Below are 27,996 nucleotides of genomic sequence, written 5' to 3' on the forward strand. Positions count from 1 at the left end.
AGAGGAGTAAGGGGGGTGAGAACAGAATCTCCATTGGAGGATCTTTAAGTCCCAATTCACCAGTCTCTCTTAATTGGCTGACTCCAGATGGTCAGTCAGTTGGGACCAGGTGGTTTGTTTGAAGTCAGTTGGGGAATTTCCAGCTGTAGTCTATCTCAGCACTGCCAACAAGAACTGGTTTGGCTTAATTGTAGAAAGGGAGGTCCTGTGACATGTTTACAACATTTTTCTGTGAGCAAAGAATACATAACAGCTTCCTCACCCAGACACGGCCACCTCATTCTGTTTTAACTTTGATCACCTCAGTTAGCCACAGGGAGTCCATTCTAGCTGTTGGCTAGGAACATACTGTAACAGCAGTTCAACAGTTTCTTACAAAATTAAACTTACTTTTAGTACTAGATAAAGAAATCATGCTTTTGGATTTTGATCCCAAAGGAGCTGAAAATGTATGTCCAACTCCAAACCGGCACATAGATGTTTATAGCAATTTTATTCATAATTGCCAAAACTGGGAAGCAACCCAGATGTTGAAGAAAATTCAAATATTTCACCCTAAAATATATTTCCTTGAAGATAGATATTCAGAAGGGTTAAAGGTACAAGAAGAGATGAAAAGCTCTCTTTTGTAGGGGAGATTTGCTTTGTAGAGATCAGCATTGATGCAGCCTGGCTTTCTCTGAGGCCTTCCCTTGTCTGGATCTAAGAATCATAAACTGAGAGTCTGACATCTTTAAGCATCTGAAAGAAATATTTACCATTTATTCTTTCTGAGGACTGCCACCTGTGAGGTTGTGTGTCCATAATGAGTCCACCTTTGCTAGCCAGGCCTTCTTTTCACCCCTTCCCATAACCTATTTTGCCACCATAACCTGTTTCATGATGCTCCAAGCCCCCATTCTTTCCATAACCTCAAGATGGTATACAAGTTTCTGAACCACACTGGCTTGGGGTAATCACTCTATGGTTCTCCCTTATGTGCATGTTAATAAATTTGATTCCATTTTTCCTAATAATCTCCTTTTGTGAGTTGACTTTTCAGTGAACCTTCGGAGAGTGGAGGGGAAGCTTTCTTTGGCTCCTACAACGTCCTTTAGCAGGGGAATGAATTAGTTAACTCTGGTACATTGAGACAATGAAATATTATTTAGTGCTAAAAAGAAATGAGTATTAAGCCATGAACAGACATAGAAGAAATGGAAATGCATATTACTAAGTGAAAGAAATCAATCTACAAATGCTACATACTATATGGCCTCAACTGTATGACATTCTGGAAAAGGCAAAACTGTGGCAACAGTAAAAATATAAGTGATTGCAAGGGGCTGGGGGAAAGGGAGAGATAATAGGCAGAGGACAGAGTATATTTAGGGGAGTGAAACTATTTTCCATGACAATATAATAGTGGATACATGTCATTACAGATTTGTCAGAACCCATAACATATATAACCCCAGAATGATATTTAATGTAAACTACGGACTTTTGGTGATATTGACAAGTGAAAGTCAACAAAAGTTTATTGGCAGTAATAAATACACCACTTTGGACCAGGATATTGGTAGTGGGGAGGCTGTGTATGTGTGGGAGTGAAGGGTATATGAGAATTCTCTGTCCTTGTTGTCTGATTTTGCTCTGAACCTAAAACTGCTTTTAAAAAATATCTTTAAAAAAATTTCTTCAGGGAAACATAAAATGATATATTCAGAAACTCAGTCTACATAAAGAAAGCATCAAGAAAAGATAAATAATATGTAAAGGTAAAAATAAATTCTCTTATGAGACTTCCTGTCAAAACTTTGTATCAGCCCATTACTTGTTCCCTTTCGCATTTAAAAACATGCTTGTAACAAAGGTGACACAGCATTCCCTGAGGCCGCTTAGAAGTGGGTCCCAGGCAGCTGTCCTCACTGTGGCTCAAGTATACTCTTCAAATTACATTTTATGCGTAGGCTTCTTTCTTTTAAGCTGACAAAAACAACATATTGCATGATTATATTATATGAATATGTGTAATTAATGACAGCAGTTTTATAAGGAAGAGATGAACTGGGAAAACTCAGCACAAGCCTTGCCCCTCACCCTCCCCAGACAGAGCACACAGCCCAGGGTCCTGGGGATTGCCCAAGTCACCAGCACTACCTATGAAGCATTTTAGTATTAAGTGTACTTTGTTATAAATGTACATTGCAAACTCCAGTGCAGCCACACAAAATATTTTTTAAAGAATTATAATACTGTGAACGGGGTGAGTAATTCCAACCCTGAGGATCTAAAATCAATTTCCATGGCTGAAAAGCCAAAGGGATGGCAGGATTTGGCCACAGCTCAGGATGCCAAGAGCTTTTACTTTTAGATGCCATAGTAGCTGGGCTCCCACTGGGTTCTTGTTACAGATCAAATGAATGACACAGCAGCCTCTGCTTCCCTTTGTAAAATTACGTTTGGCTTTGAAACTCTTAATGACAAGAAATAACCTTCTACAGCAAAATTGAGGGCGTTTAAAGAATTGAGGCAACCCTAGGAAGTAATTTTGAATTATTTTATAAAACGATTTGAAGATGAAAATCACTTTATAATTTTTTGAAAGCTATGCTTATCAATTTTTTGTTTAACAGATCTAATATGTAGCTGTTCTATGTCATGTGAAAATAAGATAACAACATATGTTAACCTGTATTTATGTTTAATAATTAATGTTTCAGTATTTTAACTTATTTAAAATGACTCAGCCATTTTATGATTATCTATTACTTAATTTAACGTAAGATGACTTTAAGATTTTGAATTACTGAAAATAATTTTGAAACTACAACTACAGGTACCTTTCCTGTCTTCCCCAGTCATCCTGGATAGCAAATAGCCATGTCTATTCCCAAGGATGCCTATAAAGGAAGAACTCAAAACTGAACTACATGGAGCTTCAGAATCTAAGAGAAAACTTACCCACAATTCCCAGTTGCTTCAGAGAACAATGGACACCCTGGACCCGCGGTGGGTCCCATGCCTGGTCACTCAGTGCTCCTGGGGGTTGCTAGATGCCCCACTTCTGGTCCCACTTCTGATACCATCTGTTGGGGAATGATTTGCAAATTGGGCAGCCCCCAGAATCGGAATAGATTCAGAGAGACTCTGTGCTGCCACATGCTTGGAAGGGAAAAAGGAAAGTGATGTACAGAAAGCAGAAGTGAGGTACAAAAACAACTGGATTGGTTACAGCTCAGTGTTTGACTTATTTGAACCTAGTTGGAACAGTTGGCCATATTTCATTGGCTGAAACTAGTTGATTGGTACAAGAGTAGGTTACAGACTGTTTCCATATCTAGTGAAGTTACAGTTCACTGTATACAGAGTAACGTTAAGGCTGAACTTAAAATCCATGAGGACACAGATTCAGGCTAAACTTAATTTAACAAGACTATGAAGTGTTTGCACCAGAAAACAAAGCATATTTTGAGTAGCATTAGGGTAAACAAATGCCTGCAAATTTTACAGTATCTTACAGGAGGAGGTAGGGTACTTACCAGAAGCCCCAGTAGAAGGGGGAATTTGGTGATGTACTTCCCTGGCACTTCCAGCCTAAGAAGCTGAGCTCCCAGAGGATCCCAAAAAGGCCCTTGGAAAGAAAGGACTTTTTTAGAAATACAGAGCACACCCACCAGAATGATAGGATGACAGGGTTTGAGAAATATAGGAATCCATTGCCCAACTTGATATTGATGTGGGAACACTCTGCTCACATGCAAAGCAAGAGACTGAGTGATTCTGGAAACAGCACTCAGTCAATGACAGAAAGTGGTGGACGAATACCCAGCTTCTCATCTGCTCAGCGACAAAACAGTGAGACATGTTCTACAGTGCCTCGCTTGGGTAGGTACATCACACATCCTCATCCTAATGTGTCATGACAAAGACTGAAGTTAAAGCTACACAATTTAAATGATTAGTGAGCAAGAACTATTCAAGGGCATAACACAAAAATTGTTTTGCCTGCTGTAATTGTACACATGATTTAAAAGACTTAAGTTTTCAGGACAAACATTATAGAGGATTTTCATTTCTTCCTAGATATACTTTTCAGCCATAAACTTTAAATAAACAAACAATTTGTTCAAGGAACCTAAAAGCCACTGGCAAAATGCATTACATTTGTGTTTTTTATATTTAATATATTTTCTTTATTAGTTTATGTAAGATATACTACTTCTACTTTCTACTTATAATTGCATATCTTGTTAGAGCTACAGTTAAAAAAGAAAAAATGTAGTAGATACAAGGTAGTCTCCCCTAGCACCTAATCATCATCCAACATATCTGCCTTTTCTTTCCCTCTCCTGAAAGGTTATAGTAATTTGTATGGCCAGCTTTCCTAGAAGACAAAGCCTGAGCAAAACTTCATAAGCCAAGATATTTGAGAAGAGCTCAATCCCAGTGAAGCAAGAGTGAAGGGAAAATGCAGAAAGGCCGGGAAGGAGTGAGGGCGAACCCTCGAGCTCTCCTAGGGAGCGGCAAGGCCTCCTCTTCCTCCCGTGCCAATCAGATCCTTCAGAGCTTCCAGTCTTTGCAGCCCTACGGAAGTCTCTCCTAGCGGTGAAGCCAGTGACCGTGCACGACTCACTGCGCAGGCCTCTGGCCAAAAAGCGAGACTAGCGCCGCAGCCCTGGAGGGTGAAACAACTGACTCCAGCATGGTGTTTGGCATAGGCCTAACTCCTGTGCTGTGTTCTATGGCACATTTACAACCCTCCTGAAGTTCATCTGTTAGGCACAGTGTATGGGCTCCACTCGGTGTGACCCACTACAAATGTTCAAATTTTTACTTGTTTTGAGATTAGGAAGAAATATGTTAATTTATAATTTAATTAAAATCAGTAACTCATTCTTGAAAATTAATCTGAAGAAGTTCTATGAATTGGGAAAGGGGAGGAAATCTAAATAATTGACCATAAGGAATTAGTTGAGTAAATGATGATGCATCAACTTGAGGGACTCTTACCTCATTTTAAAAGGGTGATTAGTTTAAAATATTGCCATATGCTTTTGACATAATGTTAAATTTAAAAAGCGGAAGATGCAACACCTTCGAGTTGTGATTCAAAATTACATTGGTCAGGAGAGCCAAAGTCACACCACGGTAAGAAACAATATGGTTACATAAATGGATAAAACACACACTGGGGCCTTTTGCGGGTGTATAGTGTGAGGAGGGAGAGGATCAGGAAAAATAACTAATGGGTACTAGGTTTTATACCTGGGTGATAAAATAATCTGTACAACAAATCCCCATGACACAAGTTCACCTATCTAGCAAACCTGCACTTAAACCCCTGAACTTAAAAGTTAAAAAAAAAAAAAAAGAAGAACCAAAAAAATCCCAGCAGCGTAGCACAATAAGCCTTTATTTATTGCACACATACATGCCAAGTAACCATATGACATGACAGGTATGTTCAATGGCTTCACTATAGTAACCATTGTACTATCTACATGAATCCCATAACCTCATGTTGTAAACCTCAAATATACACAATAACATTTATTTTTAAAAAGAAAAAGGAAGACTGCTGCATGTTCAGGAGGTTCTCCCAGACACTGTCCACATGCGTTGCCCATGATTCTTCCTGTTGGGTTGGAGTCAGGTGGTGAATGGCGCTGCTCCCTTAACCACCATGCTATTCAGTCACTAGAGTTTCTGCCTATTCCTGTGAACACGTGACTATCTGCAATCAGATAGCATCAGACATGTCAAGGTCAAACATCAGACAAACCAGCATTTAGAGGATAAGCAAAAGAACAGGGGACCCTGCCCCGGAAGAGACTCACAATGCTACTGAGGGAGGGAGGGAGTTTCTGCTCAAGCAGCACAAGCACAACAGACGCCATAAGTCAGCCTGTCCTTGTCCGCTCAGACCCAGTGTGCTTACTGAGACATGCCTGGAGTGCCTGTTTCTGTGCATAGCCCATCGCCCTGACAGCACAACTACAATCTTCGGACTCCATGTCATAGTCTGTCTTGTGCTGTCAGTTTGGATGCCGGTGCTAATATTACTCATGAGAGTCCAAGAAGGTTGAGTCCAAGACAATTGATGATAATCGCCCAGCTTACTACAGCACACTTTGTGGAAATGGGCACTTAACTGAAAATCTCGTACTCCAACCAGAGAGGTCATATTTTCCATTTATTTTACAACACTTCTTCAGATCCTATGTGGAGGTCTGTTTTCCTAGAAAAGATCATGTTTTCCAGTCATTTAGAACTAACATTCAAAATCTGTGCACCCTCAGTTATTTCATACAGATAACAGAAAAAAATTCTGAGAATATTATGGGTTATTAAACACTAAAATGTGCTTCTGAAAAAAATTGCAGGATATCTTCTTGTCAAGTTCCTTGGTTCTCTATGGAGCCAGGGATTCTGAATAGTTACTTCTTGAGGTGTTTCCCAAACCTGGGATACTATGATAGGGGCCATAAAATCAATATGCTGAGTTGAAAAAGATTATATGTCAGCAGTTGGTGAAGAAAACGAACCTAAAATATTTTAGGTAAGCATTTATTGTGCACTAAATAAGTGTTGCTGCCTTAGCAAAGGGAAATACCCAGATTGCAAAAATGCAACAAACTTGGAAAAATCTTTAAATATACAGAATATTTAATATATCATTTAATGTGGAAAAAAATGAAGAAAGTCTTTCCTTAAAGGAAATATCAAATTTCTCTAATCACATTCTTATTTAACAAGACTGTAGTTAAAAAAAAAAAAAATTCAAAGGAATAGCACTAAATCCAAACTGTAAAAGAATATTAATATATAAATTAAGTGGCACATATCATGTCATATAGTTTTTTTAAATGATATATAGTGTTTTTAGGCTGGACACAGTGGCTCACACCTATAATCCCAGCACTTTGGGAGGCTGGGGCAGGTAGATCACATGAGGTCAGGAGTTTGAGACCAGCCTGGGTAACATAGCAAGATCTCATCTCTATTTTTAAAATCCAAAAATATTAGCCAGGTATGGTGCTGCGTGCCTGTGGTCTCAGTTACTCAGGAGGCTGAGTTGGGAGAATCACTTGAGCCCAGGACGGGGAGGCTGTAGTGAGTTATGACAGTGCCATTGCACTTCATCTTGGGCAACAGAGTGAGACCCTGTCTCCAGTAAATAAATAAATAAATAAATAAATAAATAAATAAATAAATAAATAACATATGGTGTTTTTAAATTTCTTTATATTCATAAGTAAAATATTGAAGCAATTATTTTTATGTGTGGGTTGTGTTCTAAAAGTTTCCTTGTAGCTTGGCTGTTTGGAAGTCACAATGTATTTTTCCTGAAGAACAATGGTGTTTTTTGAGATCAGACTATCTTCCAAAAGTTCATTTAACTCAAAATAGTATAGAAAGATAGTACATTTGCAAACAAAATTAAAGTAGACTAAACAAAAGTTAAGTAATAAAGCAGATTGTCAAATTAACATACAGGAAACAGTAGCCTTCAATACAAAAAATAATCAGAAGATATGATGTAGGAGAGAGTCCCATTTCCGGCAAGAAAATAAAATATATAATACTTAAGAATAAGCTTAACAAGAAATTTGCAGAACCTCTGTAAGGAAAACTTGAAAATACTCCTGAAGAAGACTTGAATAAACACAAAGACATCCTTTGCTCTTTGAGATAGGATGATTCAACCCATCGTTAGAATATCAGTTCTCCCTCAGTTGATTTGGAAACTTAACATGATCAAAAATAAATAAATGACAGGCATTTTTATGGAGCTAGACCAGTCAATACTAAAATCAATAGAAAAAATAAAATACTAGAATAGTTATGACATTGAAGAAGAAAAACTATAAGGAAATGAAATCCTACCAGATATGAAAATAGACTTTGAAGCCTCTATAACTAAGGCAATGTGGTGATGTGGTGCTAGCACCTCAATAGACTGACAGGCCAGTGGAATTGAATACAGAGTCTAGGAACTGATCCAAGAAAAAATGAAAATGTAATGTATGATGATGATGGTGTCTTACATTACTGTGGCAAAAAATTCAAAAACAGCCATTTGAGGACAGGGGCAGTACTTCATGTCTATAATCTCAGCATTTTGGGAGCCTTAGACAGGAGGATCCCTTGAGCCCAGGAGTTCGAGACCAGCCTGGGCAATATAGCAAGACCTTTCCCCGCCAACAGCCTTCCCCATCTCTACAAAAAACAAACAAACAAAAAAGTTAGTTGGGCATGGTGGTATACAACTATAGTCCTAACAGTTCAGGAGGCTGAGGTAGGAGGGTCAGTTGAGCCCCCAGAGTTCAAGGCTGCAGTGAGCTATGATTATGTTACTGCACACCAGCCCGGGTGAGAGAAAGCCTGACTCTAAAACAAGCAAAAACAAAGACATTTGAAAAAAAGATAAAATTGGATCCTTAACTTGCACCATACAAAATAAGAAATTCCAACTGACCTGAGAAATAAATGTTAAAAATGAAACCATGTAAGTACTAGAAGAACATATGGAAGCGTTCTTCCATAATCCAGCAGGGATAAGGAAAGGCTCTATTCATTTATCAAATCTAGATGTGATAAAAGATAATAACAATATATTTAATTACATAAATATGTGGTTTTTATATCTTATATGTATTCTATGTTACGTATAATTATGTTAAAAATTAAATGATATTTAAATATATATTTTGCATATCAGAAATATGTAAGTGATGGCAAACTGGGAGAAAATATTTGCAGCATCTATGTAGTAGGTGAAAAACTCTGTCTTTTGGTCTTAGGAACCCAGTTAAGGGATCTACTTGAGATTTAAGAAGCAAGAAATAGAGTACCAGGCAAAAACAATAAAATTGCACCAAGGTCTATATGGGATTGACAGCAAGACATTTTCTCTGAGCCCTAGTCATTGTCCTACGCATTCTGAACCAGGTAAGAACTAGAGTCTACATTTGGAAGGAACTGCAAGTGAGCGCCAGGTGACCCAGTTGCAAAAATTAGAGTGAGACGTCAGCAATTCCATGAAGATGTCACCACCCAAAGTGTCCATAGAATCCCTGTTATAATAGTAGGATATTGACCAGTGAGTTGGATAAAATTTGATCATGACCTTATGAGAGATGCTGCTGAATAAACCTCAGCATTCTACTTGCCTTAACAACTGCCCTCTGGTTTTCATTCAATCCCCCTCCTCCTCCTACAAGTGCACTGTGCCCTATATCACTCAGTTCAGGCAAATACTCACTCATCTGCCTTTCTGCCTTTCCCAGGCCCAGCCATGTATGGTTATTTAGGTTGTGCAATCAAAAATGAGCTTTAAAAAGTCTTTACTATAGATAAGTAGTACTGATAGATACTTTTCCAGCCTCTCATATGGTCCTGGTTGCCTATATCAAACAGTTCTCTGTAAGAAGACACAAGCAAATCTCCTGGACCTTAGTTTGCTTCCTACAAAAAGATTTCTGTTGCTTAATGTTAAGAAAAATCCTAAGTACTGAACTTATTTGATCATCAAATTGAAGATGTAACCTATTTACAGGGGTAACATTATATTCTGTACTACTAAGAAGAAAAATAGTTATGAATTCAACAATAACATTTCCTTATTATTTTGAAACTTTAATTATATTTATTGAAATGTATCATTTAACTAGACATAGACTTTTATCATATAGTACTTTTATGCATATATTAAAAAGAAAAACATAAATGAAATAAGTTGTTTAAAGTATTTCAAAGACTTCTTTGTATTTCCTACCCAACTATTCAGAATCCTATTTCAACACAAAGTTATCAATGTCTGTGCTTTTCCACACACTGTGCCATTAACAGTATCAGTGATGCAGCACTTAAAATAATTCACAAAACTAGACTCATAGCCATAGGTTACTAGAGGATAAAAGTTGCTTCAGTATAACAAATTTGCACAAGTACCCCTGAAACTAAAACAAAAGAAAAATCAAATGTTTATCATCACTTTGGCTAAGCTATCATTTCTTTTTTTTTAAAAAAAAAAAAAAAAAAGGCTGCTTCAATTAAACTTTCTAGGTTCTCTTCTACTAGATTCCCCCTGAATGTACAATTAACCTTCCTTTCTTATTCTTGGACACATTGACACCTAATACTTTTCCATTTACTTTTAAATCCTATAAACCATTTCTATTGATGAGACAACTCTGCCCATTTTGAAAACATTAGGATTAGGCCGTTAGTTTTTTCTTTGTTTGTTTGTTTGATTTTGAGATGGAGTTTTACTGTTGTTGCTCAGGCTGGAGTGCAATGACATGATCTTGGCTCAGTGCAACCTCGACCTCCTGAGTTCAAGCGATTTTCCTGCCTCAGCCTCCCTAGTAGCTGGGATTACAGGTGCCCACCACCACACCCAGCTAATTTTTTAATATTTTTTAGTAGAGATGGGGTTTCACTATGTTGGCCAGGTGGGTCTTGAACTCCTGACCTCAGGCGATCCACCCTCCTCTGCCTCCCAAAGTGCTGGGATTACAGGCGTGAGCCACCACGCCCAGCCTAGGTCATTGCTGTTAGTTTTTAATAAAATGTCCACTGGGTAAGTTTTAGCCCATGTCAAGAAGAACATGAAAGTTACCTATTTGAAGAAAGTTTAAAAGGTAAATACCCTCACTGTTTTGCCATTGACATCAAGATAACAATTTTTTTCAATGGCTACAATCTTTCCGAGTTTGTACCAGTGGTTCACTTGGAGTCCGATACTGGTTTTTCTGGTCCTAAGAGTGGTGGTTTCCACACCCCCCTCCCGGATGCTCCACGTTAGAACAGGTCTTCCCACACTGCTGAAATAATGATAGTGTGTCTGCACTAAATGACAAGAACCCCTGTGGGACCCAGTGCCCATCTGACAGGTGTTCCCAGATCCCTAACCCCATATCTCTGCTGCTTCTGTTTCCTATCTAATCCTGGAAATTTACACGTGAGGAAGAGTAAGTTTTGCTCTGGTCTATTAGGGATTTCTTATGAAGAACAGGTCACTTTCTTTTTCACAATTGTGTGATATCCCCATGGGCTTCAGTTAAATGAAAAGAATTTATGTAGTCATAATTGCCATCATATTTTCTAATATACTGTTTTATAAAAAGATACGATTTACAAGTAAAAGCCGTATTAAGTCTCCAATAACAGTTTCCTAAGATTTCAAATGTCTGCATTTTTATAAACATTAAACTGAACACCTCATCATTTTCTCCCTGATATAATCTAACTTATCTCCCTTTAGGCCATAGAAACTATCCTTTTCTCATTTTCCAAAGGTCTCTATGCTGTGAAACAAGATCATTTATCTCGATCTTTCTCTGCCTTCTCTGCCTTCTGGTCATTTTTAACACCATTAACAGCAACTGCTTCTGCAGAACCACTTTAACTCCTGCTTTCAAGTTTTTCATAAACCCCTCAGTTAGTTTCCTTAAATTTTCAGTGGAAGAGAATTTCCAGTTCAGCACTCTGCGGATAACAAACCCTGTGTCCTTGGTTGCCTGCATCTGACCCTGAGTCCCTTCATCTAAAGCAGTACAGTATAGTTGGACTCTACTTGGAACCATATAGCTTAACAGAGAAAGGACAAGGCATGGGACTAGGCAGGACAGGATTCAAACTCCACGGTATTAGCTTTCTATTGCTGTGTAACAAATCACCACAACTTAATAGCTTAAAATAGCACACACTGGTTACCTCACAGTTCCTGTGGATTTAAAGTCCAGACATGGCCTTAGCTGGGTCCTCTGTAAGCTGCAATCCAGGTGCCAACCAGGATTGAATTCTCACCTGCAGGCTTGACTGGGGAATGATTAGTTTTAAGCTCACTCAGGTTAATAGAATTCATTTCCTTATAGCTGTAGGATTTGTGGCAGCTTGTTCTTCAAAGCCTGTGAGCACACCAAGATTCTAGACTGAGTCAGCTAGTAATATGGAGTCTTCTATGACATCATATAATCCTATTACCTTTGTCATATTCTATTGGTTAGATACAAGTCACAGGTCCTACATACACTGAAGAGGAGGGTGCAATAAGAGTACAATGCCAGAAACAGGGATCATGTAGTATCACCTTAGGTTCAATATGTCACCATCACTGTCCTTACATTCTCTTAGATTCCCAGTTTTCTCATCAGTATTATCAGGATATGACAGAAGGATGGTCAGACACTTTTCATGAGTTCAGGCAACACCATTTCTAATGAGCACTACTATGGTAAGTTTTACTTGTCAACTTGATTAGGCTAAAACTTCAGCTATTCAATCAAACACCCATCTGGATGTTCTGTAAAGGCAATTAATAGACATGATGAAAGTTCATAATAATTTGCCTTTCTGTAAGTGAGCTTGACTTAGAAAACCTGGGTAGCCTGATTCATTGTGTTAAAAGGCCCTAAGAGCAGTGCTGAGACTTTCAGACAGAGAATAAATTCTGCCTGTAGACAACAGGCTCAACTAATGCCCAGCAGCTCCAGTCTGCCTTTCCCGGTGGCTTTCCCTACAGATTTTAGAGGACATTGGTAATATGGTTTGGCTGTGTTCCCACCCAAATCTCATCTTGAATTGCAGTTCCGATAATCCCCACATGTCATGGGAGGGACCAGGTGAAAATAACTGAATCATGGGGGAGGTTTTCCCCATCCTGTTCTTGTGATAGTGAGTTCTCACAAGAGCTGATGGTTTTATAAGGGGCTTTCCCCTTTGCTCAGTTCTCATTCTTCTCTCTCCTGCCACCTTGTGAAGAAGGAAGTGTTTGCTTCCACTTCTGCCATGACTGTAAGTTTCCTGAGGCCTCTCCAGCCCTGGGGAACTGTGAGTCAATTAAACCACTTTCCTTGATAAATTACCCAATCTTGAGTATGTCCTGATAGCAGCATGAGAATGGACAAATGCAATTGGCTTGACCAGCCAGCCTCCACAATCATATAAGCCAATTACTGGTAATGAATATGTTAATATACATCTCCTACCATGTATGTTTCTCTGGAGAATCCTAACTGATACAGATTTTGATACTGGAAGAGGTTCTAGAGGACTATAACCTTATGGGTGAATTTTCTGCATTGGTTCAGGGGTTTCTGAAATTGGTTCCCTAATATAATTAGATTTAAAGAGACCTATGGATCTATTCCAGTGGTAAAAAGGGCATTGGTAGTTCATGTCACAGTGTAACAATAGAGATAAACAAAATATAGCCACTGGATATTCTTAATCAAATACCTATGAAAGGTGAGATTTGGGTTACCATGTAGTTTCTACCTTAGAACATTTTAGTAAAACCAAAGAGTACAATGTGTTTGGCTGGTTATTCCTAATTGTACTAAAGAACGTGGGGAAAGAATAAGATAAGCTCAGAGTTTCAAATTCTCAGTTCAATCTCTACATAAATAATCTGAAAGCTTCTTTGTCTGCCCTGAAAGAAACCTTTATCATCTGTAGCCCAGGGGCAAGAATTTCTGAAAACCAAATTCAGAGTCTAACCCTGTGAGTGGCTAAATTAAAATGCAAATTAGATTCTCAACATTGCAGGGTGTCTTTTGTTAAGCAGAGAGCTTCGGTTGGGAAGGAAGGGGACCCTGAAAGTTTGAAGGGGGACATATGGGTAGATCACAATGGAGCTGAGTCTTCTTTGTCAGTAGAAGCAGCCTTTCTACCCCTGCCTGAGGAGATTAGCCTGAAGAAACTGTAATGGCTTCCCCTGAGGTAACTACCTTGAAAGATACTGCTGATTCTCCTTAGGACCCGCTGCCAGTACTCCTCTTTGCTTCTAGACCTATAATTAGACTCAACCCCAGCAGGTCCCCAAGGGTGAGGTAGAAAGTGTAATCTGTGAGGTGTGCCATATGAGCAAAGAACTGCACGATGTTTCCAATATATACAGACAGAAAACCGGGGAATTCATGTGGGAATGCATTGTAAGAATGTAAGACTGTAGTGGAAGAAATATAAGGTTGAATCTGGCCAAATTCCTTGATATGAACCACTAATCAAATATTTGGGTTAGCTTGAATGGTTAGAAAAGGCTTGGTTTGGTTGGTGGGTTGACAGAAACATGAACCTGAAGGTGGCCTATGCCAAATAATGCTGAATGTTAGAACTGTCTTGTAACACTATATAATAAGGTATCCAAAGACTTAAGAAAAGTGGAAATGTTTGAAAGATCATGTAAGAAAGATCTGCTCAACTAACTTGATAGGGTCCATAAGACACAATTTTCACCACAACTTTGAGAAATAGATTTTTTAAGGATGTCCCAGCCTCCTTGAAGAGCTCTCTTGTCTCTCTTCAGGTCAGAAAGTACAGTGGGAACTGACATCATCAAAATGGGATCTCAGGCTGGCGCAGTGGTTCACACATGTAATATCAGCACTTTGGGAGGTGAGGTGGGCAGATCACTTGAGGTCAGGAGTTTGAGACCAGCCTGGCCAACATGGTGAAACCCCATCTCTACTAAAAATACAAAAATTAGCCGGGTGTGGTGGCAGGTGCCTATAATCCCTGCTCCTCAGGAGGCTGATGAAGGAGAATCTCTTGAACCCAGGAGGCAGAGGTTGCAGTGAGCTGAGATTGCACCACTTCACTCCAGACTAGGTGACAGAGCAAGACTCCATCCCCCGCCTGCCCCTTCCCCCCCCAAAAAAAGGGATCTCTAAGTGTAATGGGTATAACAGTATCTCAGGGTGGCAGGGGCCAAGTGGTGACTCTTCATTGCCTCAGACAAGGTGGATGTGGCTACTGTGAAGGATAGCAGAGCCAAGGTAGTAGTAAAAAATTCTGATTCACCAAGACCCATGGGGTTTTCTTGGACATCTTGGATGTCCCTAGGAAAGGAATAGGGCTAGGCACAGAGGCTCACACCTGTAATCCAACCACTTTGGGAGGCCAAGGCGGGTGGATCACTTGAGGTCAGGAGTTTGAGACCAGTCTGGCCAACATGGTGAAACCCCATCTCTACTAAAAATATAAAAATTTTCCAGGTATAGTGATGGGCACCTGTAATTCCAGCTACTCAGGAGGCTGAGGCAGGAGAATAGCTTGAACCTGGAAGGTGACAGTTGCAATGAGCCAGGGCAGCATCACTGCACTACAGCCTGGACCACAGAGTGAGACTTCATCTCCCCAAAACGCAAGGAAAAGAAAAGGAATACATGGGCACTCTATAAATTAGTACTTGATCTATATTAGCAGAAGAGATCTGTATCTAGTGAACAGAAGTCTAGCATGAATCACCAAAACAGACAGACTAAGTTCCTCAACAAGTTTCCCAACTTGAGCCAGTTTATAGACCCAGAACTCCTTGAATGAAAGGGAGGCTGGGTCCTTTTGAGAAGAACGCCCGCTACACAGTCAAAACTTTCTATTGTTAATCTTTCTCTCTCAGTCTTCCACAAAGGAACTCATGACCTGTTATCAAGATGACTGTGCAATGAGGAAAAGGAAATGATGAAACTTTTGGAGGGTTACTGAACACCAGCTGTGAATTAATACTAATTTCTGGAAACAAAACATGGGTTTGTCCACCAGTCAGTGTAAGAACTTATGGAGGTCAGGTGATCAATGGAGTTTTAGCTTAGATCCATCTTATAGTGACCCAGTGGGTCGGCAAACTCATCCTGCAGTTACTTCTCAAATAACTGAATAGAAATAGTCAGCAACTGGCAGAATTCCCACATTGGTTTACTGACCTCTAAAGTGATAGCTATTATAGTAAGAAAATACCAAGAGGAAGCCAATAGAACTGCCTCTACTTTGAAAAATAGCAAATTAAAACCAATACCATATTTCTGGATGGACTGCAAACATTAATGCCATCATCAAGATGCAGAGGTAACAATTCCCACCGCACCCTCACTCAACCTGGCTATTTGCCTATGTGGAAAACAGATGGATCTTGGAGAATAACAGTAGATTATCCAGAAACAGAATCAAGTAGACTTAAATTGCAGTTGCTGTTTCAGATGTGATTTAATTGCTTGAGCAAATTAACACATCCCTTGGTACCTGGTGTGCAGTCATCGATCTGTCAAATGGTTTTCTCTTGATATCTGATAATATAGACAAGAAGAAGCAGTTTGTTTAGCTGGAAAGTCCACCAATAAACCTGCACTATTCTGCCTCTAGGGTATATTAACCCTCCAGACTTATATTTCATCCATATAAATTAATTCAGCTAAAATGTAGTCCACAGGGACTTTGATTCCCTTTCCCTTCTACAAGATATCACATTGGCCTATTACAGACAAGTAATTATGGTGATTGGACCTGCGAAGCAGGAAATAGCAACTACTCTAGGCATATTTGTAAGACAATTGCATGTCCAAGAATGAAAAGTAAATCTAGAAAAATGCCACAGCCTTCTACCTCAGTGAAATTTCTAGGGGTCCAGTGGTGTAGAGCATGTCAGGATATCCCTTCTAAGGTGAAGGATAAGTTGTTTCATCTGGTTTCTCCTACAAGTCTGCATGAGCACAAGTCTACAAGCTACAAAGAAGCACAGTGCTTATAAGGCCTCTTTAAATTTTGGAGACAACATATTCTTTATTTGGGTATGGTACTCCAGCATTTACTGAGTGACTTGAAAAACTGCTAGTTTTAACTGAGGTGTAGAAAAAGAAAAGGCTCTGAAACAGGTCCAGTTAGCTGTGCAAACTGCTCTGCCACTTGGATCATATGATTCAGTAGATGCAATGGTGTTTGATATGTCAGCAGCAGAAAGAGATGCTATTTGAAGACTTTTGCACACACTTATGGGTGAAATACAGTGGATGCCTCATATTTTGGAACAAAGCCCTGAAATCCTCTGTGTATTACTGCTCTCCTTTTGAGAAATAGTTTTTGGCTTGCTCCTAAGCCTAAATAAAATCTGAACACTTAGCTATGTCCAACCAAGTAACCATATGACCAGAGCTTTCTATCACATATTGGATGTTGTCTGTTCTACAAGCCATAAAGTTGGGCATGCACAAAAATATTCCATTATCGTATGTGGAAGTCCTATATATAAAAGTGGGCTTCAGCAGGCCCTGGAGGCACAAGTAAGTTTCATCAGGAAGTGAGCCAAATGTTCATGACCCCAATTCTTGCTGCATTACTTACTCTGTCTCCCAGTCTGCACATATGGCCTCATAACAAGTTCCCTACAACTAGTTGACTGAGGAAGACAAAACTTGAGCTTGGTTTAGAGGTGGTTCTGCACAATATGCAGACACTACCCAAAAGTGGATGGCTGAAGCACTATAGCCCATTCTGGGACATTCCTGAAGGACAATGGAAAAGGAAAACCATCCCAGTGGGCAGAAATTTGAGCAGTGTACCCAGTTGTTTATTTACTTAGAAGGAGAAATAGCCAGAAGTTTAAGACTACATTAATTCATAGGCAATAGCCAAGGGGTTGGCTGAAATATCAGGGGCTTGGAAAAAACATGGTTGGGAAATTGCTGAGGTATGTGGATGGAGACCCTCTAGTGGGCACCAAATCTGAAGATATCTATGTCTTATGTGAAGACTCATCACGGGTTGCTTCACTACAGGAGGGTTTTATTAATCAAGTGAATAGAATGATCCATCTCGTCAATACCAGTCAGCTTCATTTCCCAGCCATTCTTTTCATTACCCATTGGTGACAGTTATACATGGGCTTACCTATGCATGGGCTCAGCAATATGTCTGCTCACTAAGGCCAACCTTGCTATGGCCACTTTGCAGTGCCCAGTCTACCAGCAGGAGAGACCAATCTTGAGTGCTTTATATGGACCCATTTGTTAAGGTAATCATCCATGTAACCTAGTAGCAACTTAATTACATTGGACCACTTCCACCATGATATAGGTGGTGGTTTTTTTTTAAAGAAATAGGCAATTAGTCTGGATATGGATTTGCCTTTCCTGAATGCAATGGTTCTACCAAAACTATGAGCTTACAGAATGACTTGTCCACCATCATATTCCCTGCCATTCTGAAGCAGCTAGCTTGATAGAATGATGAAATAACATGGTGAAGACTTAGTTACAGTAATAGTTGGGTGGAAATAAATTGAAAAACTAGGGCAAGGACTGGGGCATCCTCCAGGATGCTGTATGTACTCTAAATTAGTGTTCAATATATAGTGCTATTAATACCGTAGTCATAATTCAAATAACCAAAATTCAAGGCAGGGAAATGGGAGTGGTTCCACTTACTACCAGCAATTTTCTAAAACATCTCTAAGACCTTCAGTTTTGCTGGTCTAGAGATTCCAGTTTTTAAGGAATAAATGGTTCTACCAGGAGACAAAACATGATCCCACTGAACTACAAGTTGAGACTGCCACACAAACAGTTTGGATTCTTCATGCCTCTGAAAGAACAGTAAAAGAATGAGGTTACTATATTTATCACAGTTTGGCCATGATAACCAAGGAAAAAATAGGCTTCTAGTACACAATGGGGGTAATGAAGAATATCTATAGAACACAAGAGATTCCTTAGGGAATCTCATAGTACTAGAATGTCTTGTAGTTAATGTCCACGGAAAAGTACAAAAGTCAATTTAGGTAAGATTTCTAATCTCCCAAACCCTTTAGGAATGAAGGTAGAGTCACCCCCTCTGGCACAAAACCATGACCAGCTAAGATGCTTGTTGAGGGCAAAGGGAGTATTGAATGGGTGTGGGAAAATATAGCATAGTTATCAACACCAGCTAGGACCATATAATCAGCTGTATAAATGAAGACTATAATAGTTATGAGTATTTTCCTTATTTTTTGTGGATGTTTGTTTTGAATTAAATATGTGTTTAGTTGTTGTGAACTAAATTATATTTGCTTTCTTTCCTTTTATTCACTTGTTATCTAACGTAAGACGTACGAATGATAACTAACTTTATATTACAGAAGAGTGAACATCACCCGAGGACTTTGCATCCTTTTCTGGGGAAAGGGTTAGCATGTTTTTGGTTGTATATGGGATAGTTTTGCCATAGACGGCAGAAGTATGTTCGTGTTATTGTCTGTATTTGGAGATTATGTATAAACTAAGGACATGTGTTTAAATGCCAAATTGACCCATAGTGAACTGTGATGGACAGTTTTTGTGTTAATCACTAGTTATTCAATCAAACTTAATCTAGAGTGTTTCTGTCACTGAAGAATTTTGTAGATGTGATAAAAGTCCATAGTTAGTTGACTTTACGCAAGCAAACTTGACTTAGAAAACCAGGGTAGATTGCTTCTCAGCCTTTTAGCTAAGATCAAGTATAGAAAACTTGGGTTGGGCTGACTAAATGTGTTTGAAAGGCCTTCAGGGCAGAGTTGAGGCTTTCCAGAAGGAGAAGAAATTCTGCCAGTGGACAGCCATTCAATTCATGCCCAAGAGGTCCAGCCTGCCCTTCCTGAGGGCTTACCCTACAGACTTCAGACTTGTCCATCCAACCCCACAATTGTGTAAACCAGTCGTTTGCAATAAATCTGTTAATATATATCTCCCACTGGTTCTATTTCTCTGGTTGAACCCTAATTGATATAGGCACCATTCACATTGTGAATGGAAATACTGCGAGCTAGGAAATGTACAAGACCTGGCCATCCTTTACTAGCTGGTTGATTTAATTTTGTTCAGTATTAAAATAAACCAAATCTAAATGTTTCAAATCTCCACTTAAGGACACACCACTTAGGGACAACAACCAATATCTAAACATTTCCAAAGTTTTGTTTCCTACATAATTATTGTAACACCATGAATGTTTATTTGTGCAAGCATTATGCCCTCTAGTACCTCTTATTTTTGGTGATTTTTATTAAAACAGTACAGTGAAAGATGATATTTAGCTGTATTGTTTTTAGTTAAATAATGGTTCGAATTATATTATATTAAGAAAAATAGATATGTAGGGAAAATGGAATTGGGAAAAATAGAATTACTAGGTGAAATGGGTTTTTTTTTTTAAGATTCTATGTATTTTACAAAATAACTGACTAGAAAATTTTCTACCAATTTCCCTTCCCTCCAGTATTTTGCAAGACAATCTGTCTCATTCTGTTTTCTATTTATTTTCTTCAGAGTAATTTCTCTCACATCTCTTTAACTTCTTGATCTCCAAGACTATACCTTCCATGCTAATTTTCCATCTTAAGTATGACAGCCTTCCATTGGGATTTAGTCCCTCAAGCAATTCCCATTACTGAACCATGATTTTAACAAGAGGTTCATAAATATCTGAAGATAGTGTTGGTAAAGGTAAACCAGACAATTTTGAGTCTTGTAAATATGCTAAGCAGTACTAAGCCCTGTTAAGACATTCCCATTATAAAGGCTTCTCACTTCCCAACAAAATTATTCCCTACCTTAGCCCAAAGACCCTCTCAAACAGCTGTGTTTGGTTCCTAAACTTAGAATAGTGGAGCTGAAGAAGGCTTTTCCTTCTCTACACTTTTTTACTGATCTTCTTGGATTTATTAATATAAATCTTTTCATAGCATCCTTTCTCTGAAGACTTTAATACTGAGTTCTTATTTTGCAAGGCCATTGCAAACTTGCTTTCCTCATACACTTGTTGGTTAGAGTTTCTGTGAGGATAAGTAGAGTGCACCTGGTGATGCTTTATAACGCCAATTCCCTTTAGATTTCATTTGGCATTGTTTTCTTTTAACACCACCCACACAAAGGGTGAGTGAGCCAAGAATAATGTACACCCCCCTTTTATGTCCTAAAACCACACTTCCATATTGTCTTTAGCATTTCTTATTGAATAGTGGTATTTGACCACAGCTATTAAGCCTTACTTCTTTTTATTTTCAGTGGGGTATTAACTAACGATTAACCTTTCCTATTTATTATTCAAAATGTTCACAGTAAGCACCACCTGCTTAGTTCCACAGCCCAATAAGTCAGTACCTGAACCACTTTTTATCTTTGTCTTATCATTCTGTTTTACCCTTTTCAATATTTAAATGCTTATTATAACTTGGGGATGCTTTGATAACATATAAGAAGGGTGCCCAAACACACAGTGCTATCATAGAGAAGAGGAACCCAGGCCTCCACAGATCTTCCATTTTTGGAGTTGGAGATAGTCTAAAGAGAGCTAACTTGGCCTTAAAGGCTGGCCCTGGTGCAGGCAAGATCAAGTCTCTAGGTGTCCAAAGGGCCCCAAGATTCCCAGTTCCATTTCTAGAGTTTGTCAGCTTTAGGACTTCCAACCAAGTAGCTACCAGTAGACAGGGACCCAGGTGAACAGGTGTTATTGCCCTAAGGTTCTAGGTATCCAAGTCTGGTTGGAGCGTAGGAACAGGATGAAGTGAGGACTGCTGAAGGGTTGAACAAGGAACTAAGGCAGTAAGTGAGTGCATAAGAACTCAAGATGAGCCTCTAAACGAGACCAGTCAGAGGCCTGTGCAGATGCCACTTCTCTAAATGAAGACCATTGGAAGGATGGGGTGGGGGCTGAGACTGGGCCTACATAAGTCAATGCTGGTGCACCCACTTATGTGACTGTTGCAGAGAGAGAACAAGTCTATGTTCTGGAAAAGACTACTCCTTGATCAGGCTTTAGATCTCAACTTAATTTGGAGGCAAGGATTTTGAAGGAGGAAGCAGAGAGGTATAAGGACAGGAAAGTGGGATAAAAGAGATGGGTCTCAGGATTAGCTAAGAAATAGAGCCAGGCCTGAGATGATAGCTGAAGACAAGTCAGAGAAACTGAGGAAGCAGAGGGAGGAGCAGCAAAGCAGAAGTGACAATGCTCATCTTTACATCTCACTTTCATCTTCGATTCCACCTTCCTAAAGGGATCACTAGGGGATTTAACATGGGACGTAAATTTAACCTCCTTGCTTACTTTTCTATCCCTGCCTTTTTGAATTCTTTGAAAGCATTCTTCTCTTTATAATCATGCTGCTGAACCCTGGAGAGTTTGGTCATTTGGCATCTCACACCCCACTGAGCCCTGGCTCTCTGAAAGACACCACATCAGGGCCTATAAGCAGGGCAGGGGAGGACAAAATATGTAATATTGTTGTTCAAAGAGCTAAAATCAATTTACACCAATAAAATGTGCACACAAATAACAGTACGGATCAGTTTGTAAAATTTGCCATGTCCAAATTTAACTGATGAATTTGGTTACACATGTGCCACTAAGAGTCACACCACTATCTCAAGAAGAGTGGTCCCAGAGAAAAGCAATCCTTCCTATCCAGACTGGGCATGGAAAGGACATTGGTAATGCATAACAATCTTAATAATAACAATCTTAGTAATAACAATCTTAGTACTCTGGGCTACAGAAACAACTATACCCATTGTCAGGGTCGTAGCTGGTACAAAAGAAGGAAAATCTCCTCATTAATTGAAATTACGATAGCTTTATTACTTTTCTAGGGCTGCCACAACACATTATCACAAACTAAGTGGTTTAAAATGACAAAAATTTATTATCTCATAGTTCTGCAGGCCAAAACTCAAAAATCGGATGTTAGCAGGTTTGGTTCCTTCTGGAAGCTCTAAGGGAGGATCTCCTCCATACTCTCCTGGGTTCTTCTGGTGAGCCTTTGAGTAGCGTGACTTACAGACTCCTCACTCCAATCTCTGCCACTGACTTCACATGGTCTCTCCTGTGTGTCCTTCTTTCTGCTCCTCTTCTTATAATAATACATGCCATTGGATTTAGGGTCCACCTTGAATCCAAGATAATCTCATCTTGAGATTCTTAACCTAATTACGTCTTCAAAGATCCTATTTCCAAATAAGATAACATTCATAGAGACGGCAGGTTAGGGCTTAGATTTATCTTTCTGGGGACCACTACTCAACCCACTACAATAGCCAAGCCTGCTTACCTCCACCATATTTTTACCTCATAGTAGAGAGCAAAGAAACCTAAAGCTTTAGAACAGAGGGGATTTATTTTCTAAAATCTAAGCATCTGGAGGGACATTTTTGTTGAACCCAAGAATATTGGGACCTTTGCAACTAAATTTTGGCCACTGACAGCTACACTCTGGGAGCCTGCCAGGTCTTAGCAGCATTTGTTACCTGTTTTAGAAAGCCCTGGAAGGTGTGATATGTGATTGTTGTTTAAGAGATGCTATTGAAGTGGGACTGGCTAGCACGAAAGATGAAGTTTTAATTGAAGGTGCCTACCTGACTGGGGTGTGTTTATTATGTGCAGTCTCCACACTTGACAGGCCAGTGAAATAAGCATCAACGATAACTTCGGGGTCTCTAAGAACTTACAAAGGGAGTAATTGGGGGAGGGAGGATTAAGCTAAGGGGCAGAATGAAAAATGTGCTCCATAGAAAAGGGAATTTGGGAGAGTGGACAGAAGGAAAGAGATTTTCAATGAAGGATGCCCTCAGAATGAAATGAGTAGAAGATATTATATGTTAGACATTCATACACTGGGACACTCAGACCTATACACTGAGTGCTATTAGCTTTACTTTGCAAAGACATCAAGAAGAAAGAGGAAGGAAGGAAGGAAGGAAGGAAGGAAGGAAGGAAGGAAGGAAGGAAGGAAGGAAGGAAGGAAGGAAGGAAGGAAGGAAGGAAGGAAAGGAGGGAGGGAGGGAGGGAGGGAGGGAAGGAGGGAGGGAAGGAAAGATAACAAAGAAAGAAAGAGAAAGAAAGAAAGAGAAAGAAAGAAAGAAAGAAAGAAAGAAAGAAAGAAAGAAAGAAAAAGAAAGAAAAGAAAGAAAGAAAGAGAAAGAAGGAAAGAAAGAGAAAGAGAGAAAGAGAAAGAGAGAAAGAGAAAGAAAGAGAAAGAAAGAAAGAAAGAAAGAAAGAAAGAAAGAAAGAAAGAAAGAAAGAAAAGAAAGAAAAGAAAAAAGAAAGAAAGAAAGAAAGAAAGAAAGAAAGAAAGAAAGAAAGAAAGAAAGAAAGAAAGAAAGAAAGAAAGAAAGAAAGAAAGAAAGAAAGAAAGAAAGAGAAAGGGAAAGAAGAGAAAGAGAGAGATGGAGGGAAGGAGGGAGGGAAGGAAGGAAGGAAAAGTTAGTTCATTCTTCTTTTTCCTTTTTTTTTTTGTTTTTTTTTTGTTTTGTTTTTTTAGATGTAGTTTCACTCTTGTCGCCCAGGCTGGAGTGCAGTGGCACATCTCGACTCACTGCAACCTCCCCCTCCCAGGTTCCAGCAATTATCCTGCCTCAGCCTCCGTAGTAGCTGGGATTACAGACGCCCACTGCCACACCCAGCTAATTTTTTGTATGTTTAGTAGAGACGGGCTTTTGCCATGTTGGGCAGGCTGGTCTTGAACTCCTGACCTCAGGTGATCCACCTGCCTCGGCCTCCCAAAGTGCTGGAATTACAGACTTGAGCCACTGCGCCCGGCCAGTTCATTTTTCTCTGAGGGAAGCTGAGGTTTAAGACCAGAAATGAGATCAGAATTTATGACACTTGCTGTTCCCCCTTGTCATATACTTACTTATATTAAAGACAGCACTGGCAGGGCATAGTGGCTCATGCCTGTAATCCCAGCACTTTGAGACTGCAGTGAGCCGAGATCGTGCCACTGCACTCCAGCCTGGGCAACAGAGTGAGACTCTGTCTCAAAAATTTAATAAAATAAAGAAAGCACTGAGGTGAACATTCCCACTTGATGCATTTTAGGTTGCTAAAGATTAACTATGGAAGGTGCAAAGAAGAACAATTCTAAGAAGCACTTTGTTCTGATTTCTGCCTCCCTGCAAGCTGGAGTTCTTCTTTACTGCAGCTTAGTGGCCATAGGCCCCCATAGATTTAAGGAGAAGAGCATGGCCCACAAGACTCAGAGGTCATGGTAAAGGGACTGCTGAGGGACAAGAGTAAAATAAAAGCTCCTCACTTGTTATCATATTGAGGAGTTGAGGATAACAAGTATGGATGGAGAATGTGCTAAAAAACATGTTCCTGGCTGGCATATACACATACACACATATACACACGTACTTTTTTTTCTTTTACTTTAGAATTATGACCTTGCCATTAGGATAAAAAAAAAGACAGGTCTGTCCAAAAGCAAAATTATGGAGAGTTTTTTTCTTCCCTATCAGCAGCATCAGAAAGAGGGTTGAAGGCTGGGTGTAGTGGCTCACGCCTATAATTCCAAAACTTGGGAGGCTGAGGTTGGGAGGATTGCTTGAGCCCAGGAGTTCAAAACCAGCCTGGGCAATATAGTGAGACCTTATCTCTACAACAAAATAAAATTAGCCAGGCATGGTGGCCTGCTAATTCGGGAGGCTGAAGTGGGAGGATTGCTTGGGCTAAGGAGGTAGAGGTTGGAGTGAGCCAAAATCACACCACCACTGCACTCCAGCCTGGGCAACAAAGTGAAACCCTGTCTCCAAAAAAAAAAAAAAAAAAAAAAAAAGGAAAGAAAGAAAGAAAAAAGTAAAAGAAAGAGGAAGACATGTGTGCCCTGTTCTTAGCCCCAAGATTTTCTCCACCCCAGGACTTTTATCCGCACCTCTTAAACCCTGAGAGGAGTCTTCACTTTCTTTCCTAGACAAAGAAGCATTCTATCTGCCTAGGTCTGGAAAAATCCTCAGAACTAGAGGTTTAAAAAAAGATGATGGCTACTTTAAAGGGCAGCATAAACAATAAAAACCATTAAAGGTCAATTGATCCGAACTGTCTGGCGGTGAGAGCATATGGCCTCTCCGCAATGGGTGAGCTGGGCTGCAGTCCACAAAGTGCCTGGTCAGAGCAAGCTGGAGATGACTGACAGGGAGAACTCGCTGGGCTCAGACTATCTCAACGCCAGGAACCTCATTAGGACATCTTCCCTCTGCACTGTGACTTGACACTTCTTTATCAAATGATTCCGCAAGCAAAGACCCTGTAATTTGAAAATGATTGACTACACTGGGCAATAGATGTAATTGGAAATTCAAGAATATTTCCTTTATTAATCCTCTCTTTTAGAGGAGTGCAGTCTTCTTAAGGATCTATATGTGTGGAGTGTCATGTTAAGCAAAACATAAAACAATTTAGTGACTGCTCTCTAGAAACGTATAAACTAATAAAATTGAATGAAGAAAAAATATACATACTTTTTAAAGGGAAAAAGATGCTTTTAATTTTTTTATTCAGTCTTGAAGTTATTTTCTTATAAGGTAAGAAGTACATTTTATCTGCAGAGAAATTCTTTTCATGTGAACTTGACCCATGTTAACCTCATTGGTTACAGGGGGTCACAGGAATATGAAACCTCCCCATTTGTTCTTTGGAATAGTTTCAACTTTAGTTTCATTTTTTAAAAGTTGTTCTTCTTTGTACTTTTACTTATTTTGAATATTTTTCCTGCTGCTATTTCCAAGTAGTTAATTTAACTGGCAATGGATTAACTCACCTTGGCTAGCAATGGAACAATGAGGAATTTAACACAGTGTTTGTTTATTCCTGTGTGTGTGTATGCATATGGCACACTGGAATAAGTAAGGAAGCCGAACTTATTAACAATGTGCAATTCATAAAATACATCCTGATAAGTGTGCCACAACCTGGATACTAAAATCCAGCAAGAAGTTTGTTAATTCTACCGTGTTATAATTTATTTTTATTTGATTTTCAAGGGTTTTCTGAGACTGTAGGAAGTCATCATTGCTATTCTTGTACTTACAATTTTTATTATTAAGTAATATGAAAAGAGAAGAAGGGATGAGAAAGGAACTGGGACAGTAAGCATAAGAAAAGGTGCATTGCCTATTTAGGCTAAAAGAATACAGATTACTAATTATCATTCATTTGATTGTGAATTTTATATTTAAACTTTCCTCAAAAGATTATTTGTATTGTGTGATATCATCAGGAAAAGGTTTGGAATAAGTATTAAAAGTATGTTATTCAAAACTTTAATTTTTAAGCTTTTAGGAAAGATGTTTCATTGTGAACAAATAGTGAATGTAGGTTAAAGCAATAAAAATGATCATTCAAAAGACTCCATCGAAAACAGATACCTAAATATCCATAGTGCATGATACCATGGCTTGTCTTTTGAATTTTTTTTTTTTTTTTTTTTTTTTTTTGAGATGGAATTTCGCTCTTGTCTCCCAGGGCTGGAGAGCAATGATGCAACCTCGGCTTACTGCACCCTCCACCTCCCAGGTTCTAGCTATTCTCCTGCCTCAGCCTCCCGAGTAGCTGAGATTACAGGCACACGCCAACACGCCCAGCTAATTTTTGTATGTAGAGATGGGGTTTCACCATGTTGACCAGATTTGTCTCGAACTCCTGACCTCAGGCGATCACGCCCGCCTCGGCCTCCCAAAGTGCTGGGATTACAGGCGTGAGCCACCGCGCCGGCCTTTTTTGAATCTTTACACAGGCTAAGACAGCAGCAGCTTAAGTTTGAGCGCTTTTGGAAAATACATCTATTCTTTGCTGACCCCTAGTGTCCACAGCAAGTAAGTGTGGAATCTAAAAATCCCAAAGGAAAAACATGGCAGTTTGAGAAATGACATTTTGTTTCATTCCAAACAAGAAAGAAAGAAAAAATGTGTTCCAAAATAAAATAATTCACCTCCAGTAAATTATATAGTTAGCACAGAAACATACATAGAGAATGAAACAGATATTTTCAAATTCAGCTTCTGCTTTTGATAGAGGGTAAATCTGAGGAAGACTTTTCAGGGCTATGGAACACCATCTGAATTGTTTTGTGGGAACCACTTCTTTCTCTCTGGCTACACTGGCCTCAAATCTGTTCTACAAGTATGTGAAAGTAATCTTTGGGTTTTAAAATCCTTCCAGCACTACCCAACTACCACTCTGGGCAGCATCACCGCCGTCACCAGGATCAACAGCCTTGTCGACCATGACCATCCGCTGGGAGCAAGAAACAGGTGGTCTCCCCTTCCTGAGGCTTTGAGGACAAATAGACGCTACCTAAGCAAAGTGAAAGAGACAGAGACAGGCACAGAATTCTTTCTTTCTTAGCCCAATCCAAATCAAACATTTTTGCTTCCCTTATGATGACTGAAGCAATCAATCACTCAGTAATTGTCTGCCCCAACTACAGTTTACAAGGCTGTCCTT

At 39.4% G+C, this 27,996-nt stretch overlaps 1 protein-coding gene and 1 long non-coding RNA gene across 2 annotated transcripts in view; one reads left to right on the forward strand and one right to left on the reverse strand.

The window, feature by feature from the left end:
- NKAIN3 (sodium/potassium transporting ATPase interacting 3) overlaps positions 1 to 27,996 on the reverse strand; it is a 1,223,038-nt gene that overhangs the window by 1,191,374 nt on the left and 3,668 nt on the right. The gene's annotated exons all lie outside the window — the stretch shown is intronic.
- On the forward strand, positions 12,025 to 27,973 carry LOC126961535 (uncharacterized). The gene is made up of 2 exons (XR_007728327.1): positions 12,025 to 12,226; positions 27,712 to 27,973. It is a non-coding gene; the product is annotated as an uncharacterized LOC126961535 (long non-coding RNA).

Source organism: Macaca thibetana, chromosome 8 (assembly GCF_024542745.1).
Source record: "Macaca thibetana thibetana isolate TM-01 chromosome 8, ASM2454274v1, whole genome shotgun sequence".
NCBI lineage: Eukaryota > Metazoa > Chordata > Mammalia > Primates > Cercopithecidae > Macaca > Macaca thibetana.